Source organism: Daphnia magna, linkage group LG9 (assembly GCF_020631705.1).
Source record: "Daphnia magna isolate NIES linkage group LG9, ASM2063170v1.1, whole genome shotgun sequence".
NCBI lineage: Eukaryota > Metazoa > Arthropoda > Branchiopoda > Diplostraca > Daphniidae > Daphnia > Daphnia magna.
The window spans coordinates 5,970,113-5,979,897 of record NC_059190.1 but is presented as its reverse complement, the minus strand read 5'-3'; the positions used below and the strand labels follow the sequence as shown (position 1 = coordinate 5,979,897).

The following is a 9,785-nucleotide window of genomic DNA, read 5'->3' as shown; positions in this document are numbered from 1 at the left end:
TGATGGTAGTTTAAATAAAAAGCCGGAGATCTTGAGATAAATGATCAAGCGTCGAATTATTTGTTATTATTATATTATATTAGGTATTCTTCCTAAAGTCGTATTCCGCATATTTCGTTTGCTTTGAATAAAACAAAAACCCTAAAAGTAAGTAAATTTTGTACTAAAGGCTTTGCCTTACGCGGTAAAATCGGCAAAATGATGACTAACCCGGGTAGTCAGCACCGCTAGCGGATGCCCCAAAATTTTCTCAATCTTTAGCAGACGCAAAAGCAAGCAGACAACAGTTCTTCGACCTCTAGTTTATAGATTATGGCCTTACAATCAACATCTCAAGAGATTCATCAGCTCACAATCCCGAAAGCACCAACTGGTAACTATGGTGCTATTGCAAGAACAGCAAAACCCTCTCGTTCTCTACTTTTGCTGTTCTTGCAATAGCACAAATTATGGTTTGGATTAATTTGAAGGCGCAAGACTATGTTTACAGGCGTAATTTGATCTGGAGAACAAATTTTTGCTGTACTTTTGCCAATTTATCAATTACTGATCGAGTTTGCGTGGATTGCGTTTTCAGTTTCGAGCAAAAGTTTGCAAGTTTTTCGAAACCCACCACAAGTTAATTTAAAAAAACAACACCAATTTTTCTTTCTCGATATCATTTTGTTAAAGCTTATTTTTAAAAAATACTTACGCTTACATTTTGTATAAGTACTCTTTAGTTTTAGAGATATTGACTTTAAAAAAAAAATTCATTCATTTTATCAAATCTGGCAACAACAGAGCAAACGACGTATAGTCTTTTAGTTTTTTCTCACGTGTGCAGCAAATATTAGTTCAATTCTTTTGGTTTTTCATGGCTTTGGTGCCTACGCGTTGGATTCGTGATTCGAGCAATCCGGCTCATGTTTTTCTCGAAAAATTGTTTCAGGACGGTACCATTGAAGGTACTACTCAACCTAAAACTATCTACGACGCACATGAAATCTTTAAACCATTCTCGTTGGGTGTATTTCGTAATGTGTTCAACGAATTGAAAAGCTCAACTGGTCTGTTATGTAAGCATTTGGCTTGTAATTTTTTTGGTATTTGAATTACATTTATCTTAATTTATTCAGTGCGGAAGCGACAAGCTGAAGTGACTGCCTCAAATGAGTCTAGCAGCAGCAGTAGAGGTGTAACAAAAGTTGCCAAGTTAAACGAAGAAGAAGGTGCTACTACTTTTGTGAATCTGGACTCGAGGTTTAAATCAACCAATCGTCGTCTCTGTTTACAAAATCCATGTAACAGAGCAAGAAAAAGTCATCATCCTCTGCGTCCTCCCAAACGGCGCCGACGAAATTCGTTTTCGTTTAATTGGTTCCGGACCTGGGACAATGTTTGCGGTTATAGAATACGCTTGGCCCCCATAGCCTATGAAATAGAGGCGTTATTCAGAGAAGAAATAAAAAAAGCAGAGATGGCAACTTGTGATCCCAAAATTCTGGCTTTGAAAGATGATCTGAAGTTTACTCGACAGCACAAGGCTCAAGCTCCCAAAGGCTTCATCGAGATCAACCTTCCCATCCCAGTCCAAACAGCAGCAAACACCATTAAGCATGAAGGAAAGACGAGGAAAGATGGCAGCTAGGCCATTCTTGTTGAATTAACTGCCTACCAATCCAGCTACACAGTAAGACCAGAAGACGAAAAAATTATGTTCAAAACATCAGATGTTTTATTCCCTTCTTGAGTCTCTCATATTTGCAGTCTACATGTTCATTTGTACATATATGACAATAAACAACATTGACAGGTATCTCTTGTGTTAGTATTAAGTTTTACCGCAGCTCCCAGTCGAGCATACAAGGCAACCCGAAGTACAGTATCCTGCACAAAAATCCGAACACCGATTTAATTTTTTAAAGCCACCTATTGGCGGGGTAAAGGGTTTTTGTTTGTTTTTCTTTAAGAGGGAGGGTAGATCTGGTGATGGACACATAGGGCAGGGTTGGGTAAGTCTAGAATTTTTTTTTATGCCTCAAGGTTTTACGCTTTGATGCAAGTAACAAGTCGGAACATTTTTGCAACCCCCAGGGTGATGTGCTTTTTAAAAACGACAGTTGGAAATGTTGGATTTAGGCTGTGTAATATTCCTTACCCAAAATAAATTAGAGAGCTGCCTGTGCACAATGATATCGATACCGATGGCATATGTGTAGAGCCTCTGGATGTGACGCCGTAGGTCAGTGTTCGATTCCCGATAAAGAATTGCGAAACATTTCGTATCTTTACAATAATCTTCATTAAAGATTATTATCAGACTTGCCGTTCGATCACTAGTTCACGATCGATTGATCTCGATCAAAAAAATTTTGATCGTTTCGATCGTTTCGATTGATCAAAAATGAAATGATCGATCGATGATCGAAATCCATCGAATCGATCACGTTAAATTTTTATCATTGTATTTCTGTTTGAATCTTTCCAGCAATTACACAGCAATAAACAGCATTATTTAGTGGGGTTACCAGACGTTTTTGAGGGTTTTTTCCCACTCACGACAGCAGGACCCATTTAACTTCAAAAACAGCAACATATTGAAATTCAAATCAGATAGCTTGCATCTCTTAGAAGTGAAAATTAAGCCTGCCGAATAATCTCTCACTAGCTGCTGAAGAAGGAAGACCACTATTATACTTCCTAATGGAAATTTAAATATAAATTAATAATGTATAAATGAGCAAGAATTAGGAATAGAAAAAAAACAACACGTGAAGTTTGTGTACTATCTGAAATCTTAAAAAAGTTTTATGTCGTTTGATTAATGAATGTTTTAAAAACTTTCTGCATCCACCACTAGGTGTCACCACAGTCGAGATCGATTTCGTTCAACCCCTTTCGATCTCGATCTCGATCCTGATAAATCGGTTTGATCAATCGATTGATCTCGATCGTAAAAATCTCGATCGATCGATCAATTGATCTTGATCATTAAATCGATCGCGGCAACTCTGATCTTCATTCGAATATGCTGATGATTGATTAAATTTTTTAGAACGAAGTGAATTATCATTTTTTTAAGTTATTTAATAAACAAAAAAAGCACATATTGCTCGTGTTGCAGACGGCCCCGTCTGTCTCCTTACTCCACCTATGAGTCCCTTTCTGTATTGTTTGGGTGCCCTGAGGGCCCTTGTGATTGTCCCTTGTGACCGTCAGTTGGCGTGACTGTGACGTAAGCCGGCCGGCGCACGAGTAGGACAGTTAGACCTGGCGTAGCAGTTGAGTCCGTAAGTCTTACTGTCGTAAGCAAGTTTAAGAGAGAGCTTTGGCCAATACCTGGCTCCTTCGCGTGCATTGTGTTTCTTGTGTTTAATATATTCGTGTAAGCACCCTAATTTATTTGTCGTGTACTTATTTATTCGTGTAATTTAACCAATCTGATTAGTCGAATCCGCTCGTCGGCTGAGAAGATTGCAACACTCGATAAAAACTTGTTTTATATATGAACGAGAAGGTAACCACAATTATTCATCACCTTATGTGGAATCGAACACCGATCTCCAGCATCACATTCAGAAAGACTACACCTACGCCATTGACAACGACACAAACATTTACAGGCAGCTGGAGCATAAGCTAAATTGTTTCGGTAAGCAACATTTCCAAGCCCAAGCCCTAAATTTCCAACTGTCGTAAAAAAAACACACCACCCTGGGGGTTGCAAAAATGTCCTGACCTGTAACTTGCCTTAAAGCGTAATACCTTAAGGCATTTTTTTTAAGGTTTAGACTTACCCAACCCTGCCCTATGTGTCCATCACCCCGTCTACCCTCCCTCTTAAAGAAAAACAAACAAAAACCCATTATCCCGCCTAATAGGTGGCTTTATAAAATTAAATCGGTGTTCGGATTTTTGTGCAGGATACTGTACGATAAAACGTACTTCAGGAGTTTGGAAAAAAAGATTTTATTGTCTACATGTTGAACTCCGGCTAACTCCTAGTAGAGCTTCTAGGTATATTTGTAAAAATAGTGTTTTAGATTAACCTTTTGTGAAAGCAACGATTTTGTTCTACAGCGTAATAATAATAGCTTGCAATCTTTTATATAATATAGGTTTTTGTCGGAATCAGCCATTGGATGACGATGATATTGGGATCAAACGTTCATGACGTAATAAACCCTCCTATCACGCAACACGGTGGTGAAAATCAAAACGAAGTTTTTATTCACCGTCAAGGATTTGCTAAAATAGATTGCATCCCCTTTAAATTCATTTTAAAACATTGTATTTCGCTTTCACATTTCATACAATGGCTCTGATTTAAATACATTAGAGTTCGTATTTGAGTTGAAAAGAAGATCATAAAGATTGCTAGAAAGGTACCTTACACTTCAGACCCCTTCGACATAAGTCCCCGGAGGGAGTAAAATTTTCTGGTAGATTTTCTTTGCACTTCTTAGGCATTTTTAACGGAGAGATGTAGCCGAGCCAATAGAAAAAGTAAAACTGGATAGTATTCGTCATATTTTTCATTTTACTTGTCTAATGCAACCTCCCTCTCTGGTCGACGACTTTACGGATTAATTCAAATTTATATTAACATGGAACTCAGAGGCGTTTACCCACAATGAAGACTGTTAATTAATAGACTAGGCCATAAAATATACGGGGCCTTCACTTAACTACAAGGGGACAAGAATATGAGGACAATAAGGGAAACAAAAGTGGAAATGGAGACAACGTAATTTGGTCTAATCTTAGTAGCGTGAGCGATTCGGATGAAAATTAAAGACAGAAAGAGGCGATAGGAAATACAACTCGGATAGCCACCTATAGAAAGCAAGTAGGCGGTGAAACACTTGTCCCAAGAGAAAAAACTAAGGCAAGTTAGGAGGAGAACTAGTTTTACTGAAGGTAACTGAAACTTCGCAAGCTGATAGTTGTTTGATCTTTCCCAGATTTGTGGGTTCACCATGAAACCTCGCATGTCGTCAAAGTGGCGTGATGCTGTTGACGCGTCGCTATGTTGTGCGTGCAGCCAATCAGAAGGTGTTTTTTAATGGATTGGTTGGCGTCGGGCGTGCGACCACTCAAACGGACATTTATTTAATTGTGTGATGTGCGTCGGACGTGTTACCAATCAACGGATGTTTGTTTAGTGGCGTTATTGTATCGCACGTGTAAGTCAGACATAGGGTTTCAATTGGGTCAACGCTAAGATGTCGATGACTAATGGCTGCTATGCGGAATGCAATATTCTAATAATATGCAAGATAAGAGTAAATATGCGAGAGTAAAATTTGAACATCATTATATACCAAGGGAGACTAAACATAATAGAATAAAATGTGGGTATCATAAGTAAATGTATTTGTAGACCTTCGTTATACTTCAAAGGTTTCTTTAGGTAAGAACAAAATCTAGTATAATAACAAGAAGTTGCGCAGTTAACTTGTTTATATTAACAAGCTGCAGTTCCCAGCGGACCTTCCTTTTTCCGCAAAGATGTTTTAAAGGGTTTGAATTCCCCTTTGCAGTTTTAACAAAAGAAGACTGGAGGGGTCTTTTTGGTTCTCGCTCCGCCCGTTCCCACTTCCACAGACCAAAAAAATGTATCTTTAAGATGTCCTATCGACAATACTTTTGGACAAAGCCTCCTCGGACTACAAAAAGGAGCCTTTAAGATGTCCTGTCAGGGATACTTTTGGACAAGGCAACGGAAGACTAGAACAAGACGTCTTTAAGATGTCTGCCCAGGACTTCCTTTGGATAAAGCTATCGAAGGCGAAAAACAAGATTTCTTAAAGATATTCTCTCAGGACTACATTAGAACAATGCTATCGAAGACTAAAAACAGGACGTCTTAAAGGTGTCCTCTTAGGACTACCTTGTGTCTTCTAGACGTCCTAAAGATATCTTTAGGAGGTCTTCTTTATGTGTTTTAGATGTCTATAGGATGGCCTAACGATGTCTTTAAGATGCCTAGACCAGAGCACCTTTGGACGACTTTACCAGTGAATTTCAAAGACTAAAATCGGTTGTCTTCTGCACGTCTTAAAGATATCTTAAGACAGTCTTCTTAATGTGCTCCACATGCCTATTACTGGCCCTACTAACACACTTACGTCCCATGGGTGTTCTAAATGGGTCCAAATCTTCCGAACTGGACATCCAATGCGAACGCCCGCCGTCAGTTTATTGACGGTACTAATGTCCTCTCCGTTGGACATCCAAACATGACATCCATCGGCCGTCCCAAATTAAACGTTAATATGACATTTAATGTTAAAATAAGGTTTTTTTTGTGTCAACTATATTGTTTCAAAAATGTACACATACTGGCAATGGATGCTAGTATAAGAAATAAATATAAATCGAAAATGATTTTCGGAAACACCTTTAATTTTTACTAATACCAACATACATAATTACAGATTGCAATACTGGTTATTGATTCGGGCAACGGTTTATGGCACCAGGAAGAACAGGTCAATCACTTGTGGAAATGGCTGACGAAGAATTATTGCCAGTTACCAGGACGATGCAAAGGGAACTATTGAATTCTGCTGCTGTTGTGGTGGTAATAACGGCATAGGCATCCTCAAAACGTTCTTCGTCGCCCGGCAGTGTTTCGAAGAGGGCACTGTTGAACATTAGACCATATCAGAATCCCAAAAAGCCAATATTAAGAATAAAAAATGGAAGTGGGAAGGATACTTCATGAAATTACCTCTCCATTGGCTTGATTCTCACTTCGCTAGCACTTGTGAAAATGAAGTAAGCGTACAAGTGGCTGCGTGATTAGCTTATATTTCTGGGGATCGTTTGTTAAAGCCACATTCGGTTCGTTTCCAGAATTTGGGGCTATATTTCTCATCCCAGCTATTCCCAGATCCTATTTCCATCGATAATTCGTTTATATAGAGCAAGAAATGGAATAAGAACATTTTAAAAACCTGTAGCTGCGGTCCCTGACGATTCCTTCAATTTTTGTGTTTTTCTTTTTAAACTTCTGTGTTTTTCTTTTCAAACTTCCGAGTTCAATTAGAATAAATATGGATTATTTCATTTCTGAAATTATGGACGTTGGGTCCAACAAACGGAATTTACTCAAAATTGAAAAAAAAAGAGAATGGGAGCTGATTCTCTCCTATTCCCGTTTAAGCCCTGAAAAACGAAACGGTAACGAACTGTAATAAATTAATGACAAAGTAATAAAGAAAAAAAAATAGAGTTCCTTACCAATTAAGATATTACACAGCGCCACCAAAACATTGTGGCAGATCTACAATACCACGATCATCGATGATTGTATTTTCTGCCGCACATCTGTTGCGGTATTTTTCAGGCATCCCCTTCAAAATCTTTTTTGTAATTGACTCCAATTCAAAATTATCTGGCTTGCGTGATGGGGTTCGGACACCTTCTACAAATAATTTAGAGCGCAAAAAATATTATTTGAATAATACTCATGAAATACATACCAAAAACTGCTTTTGTAATAATCGAATCTTTAAGGCCTCGTTTTAGCAATGAGCCTTGCTTCGCTTTTCCCTCCTAATTCATCGAAGCCATAACCTTGATAGAAAAAACTTTATACCATGCACGCTTGAAAGCGTCCCGCGAAGTGCAACCTCCCAAAGAATTTCTCGTGTAAAAATTTCTCGTTTTACAAGGTAAGTGCAAACGTCAAAATCGTTCATCCTTACTTTATTAAAACTTTATCAATTATCCTTAGAACTAGTCATAAACTCACAATGCCAGGTGGACGGAAAAGAAAACGCAGAAGCAGTCGAGGTATTCGAGGAGCTTCCTTATTAAGAAACCGATTAGCCATCAAGCTATCAAACACCATATAGTCAAAGACCAGCTAGTCAAGCCAATCTATGCAATGTGTCACTAGAAATTTGTGATGAAGATATTTCTGAAACTGTGGTTAATGTATCACAAAGAAGTGATAGTAGTACCAATTATCATGTTTAGGAGGAAGAACAACCCCAATCATACTGTGACTCTGAAATGGAAAGCCTCCCACAGTCACAGAGGCAGTCTCCAACGGTTGAACCCATAGCAAAATTTACAGTCTCTAGCTGGAAGGCAGCATGGAGGAGAAATTTCTTCACTGATTGGAGATTTAAGCAAAACGTCACAGATCCTGCCAAAGCAAAGTCTGGGCTCGTTGCAAAACTGAAGACTGTGCTAATCAAAAAAATCCCCATTACTTTACTGGTGCATCTTCATCGTTCACCAACTTTACAAAACACCCATTATGCAGCCACAAAGATTTATGAATTGAATTAAAAGAAAATCAAAGCATTAATACTGAAGCCATCCCTTCCCAGAAGACAATGAACACATTTGTGCGCCCAACGTCAGTGACCAAAAATCAGCAGAAAGAGCTGGACACTAACCTGTGCTAACGTTGTGTCTGGCGATTTATAACATTCCATTAAACCTTCTGCGTCACCCTCATTTTCGGAAATGGATTCATGTAAGAAAACTTAAGAGGAAACCTTTTTTCGTCCTATTTTTTATTTAAAATTTGCATTTTTCAGGATGGAATGGTGGGGTATAAGCTACCTAGTAGTGATAGAATGAGAAATTCTCTGTTTCTAGAAATTGGTTTCAAGGCAAAAGAAAAGGTGAATCAAATAATAAGTGCTTGTACCTTTTTCACAATCGTGTTGGACATTTGGTCATCTAAGAGCATGATGGGATTCAATGGATTTGAAGTCATTTGAACCAACAAAGAGTTTGAAAAGTTTCATATTTTTCTGTGTGTGAAACAGATGATAGATCGACACACAGCGACAATCATTCTTGCTGAATATGAAGAAGTTTTTTGGATTGCAAAATTCTGAATAATAAAGTAATTTGCTTTAAACTAAATAAAGATATTGTGTGCCTAACATTTGTTGTTGAAAGGGTTTTATGGTGAAAACTGATGAAGTTACATGGTGGCCAACACCTTTCTGACAGTCATTCCTGGCTGGATAAACACCGATGATCCCGTCTCAGATCAAGAAGCTGGATCTTTTTCCGTCTCTCCAAGTCCAAACACTTCGTCTGACGTACATTACGACATCGAAGTGGATCAGAGCGTGGATATTAACCTCACACAAAACAATCCCATGTGGCGCATTCTCTCGGAAGTTGGAATAGACGTGATAAGTGTGACTAATGAAGATTGAAATGATGAATTGGAGACTGAAGATGATCAGTTAGGACTAGATGAAGCAATACCTTAGGCCGAATCCGACTTACATGACACTGAAGAAGAATACTCTATCATCTCTCGTCTTGGTTCCAGCTGCGTCGCCAATCTTTTCCAACTTGTTATTATTGACGGCCCGAAGAGAATCACGGTAATTAAATCACATTCAAGATTTAAATATTGATTACTCTTACCCCACATAACTAATTATGGTAGGAACTCATGCTAAATCTGTCTTACTAGGACGTGCAGTACTGGACTGCCAAAGGACGTTATAAGGACGCACTTAAACCAAGGTCCATTTAAAAAATAAATCACGTCCCTCTGAAGACGTCTTATTTTGATCCTTTTCTTTAAAAGCCACGTTTCCACATTTAACAGTGTAACGTTGGGGTTCAACTTTGTAAGAATAACGTACACCACATCAAATAAATAATAATCCAGAATTGCTTTTTCAATACGTAGTGATTGGTTAACAAGAAGAAGCTCAGTCTAGGATGCGGGAGTCCAATGATCGAAACTTTGGTCAAAGAGCGCAAGGTGTAGATTTATTAAATGCTAAAATTTTATTCAAAAATTCATT

General features: G+C 38.3%; 1 pseudogene; it reads left to right on the top strand.

Annotated features, from left to right (window-relative positions):
• Positions 1-831: 831 nt before the first annotated feature.
• LOC116930585 lies at positions 832-1,732 on the top strand (annotated as a pseudogene).
• Positions 1,733-9,785: the final 8,053 nt, after the last annotated feature.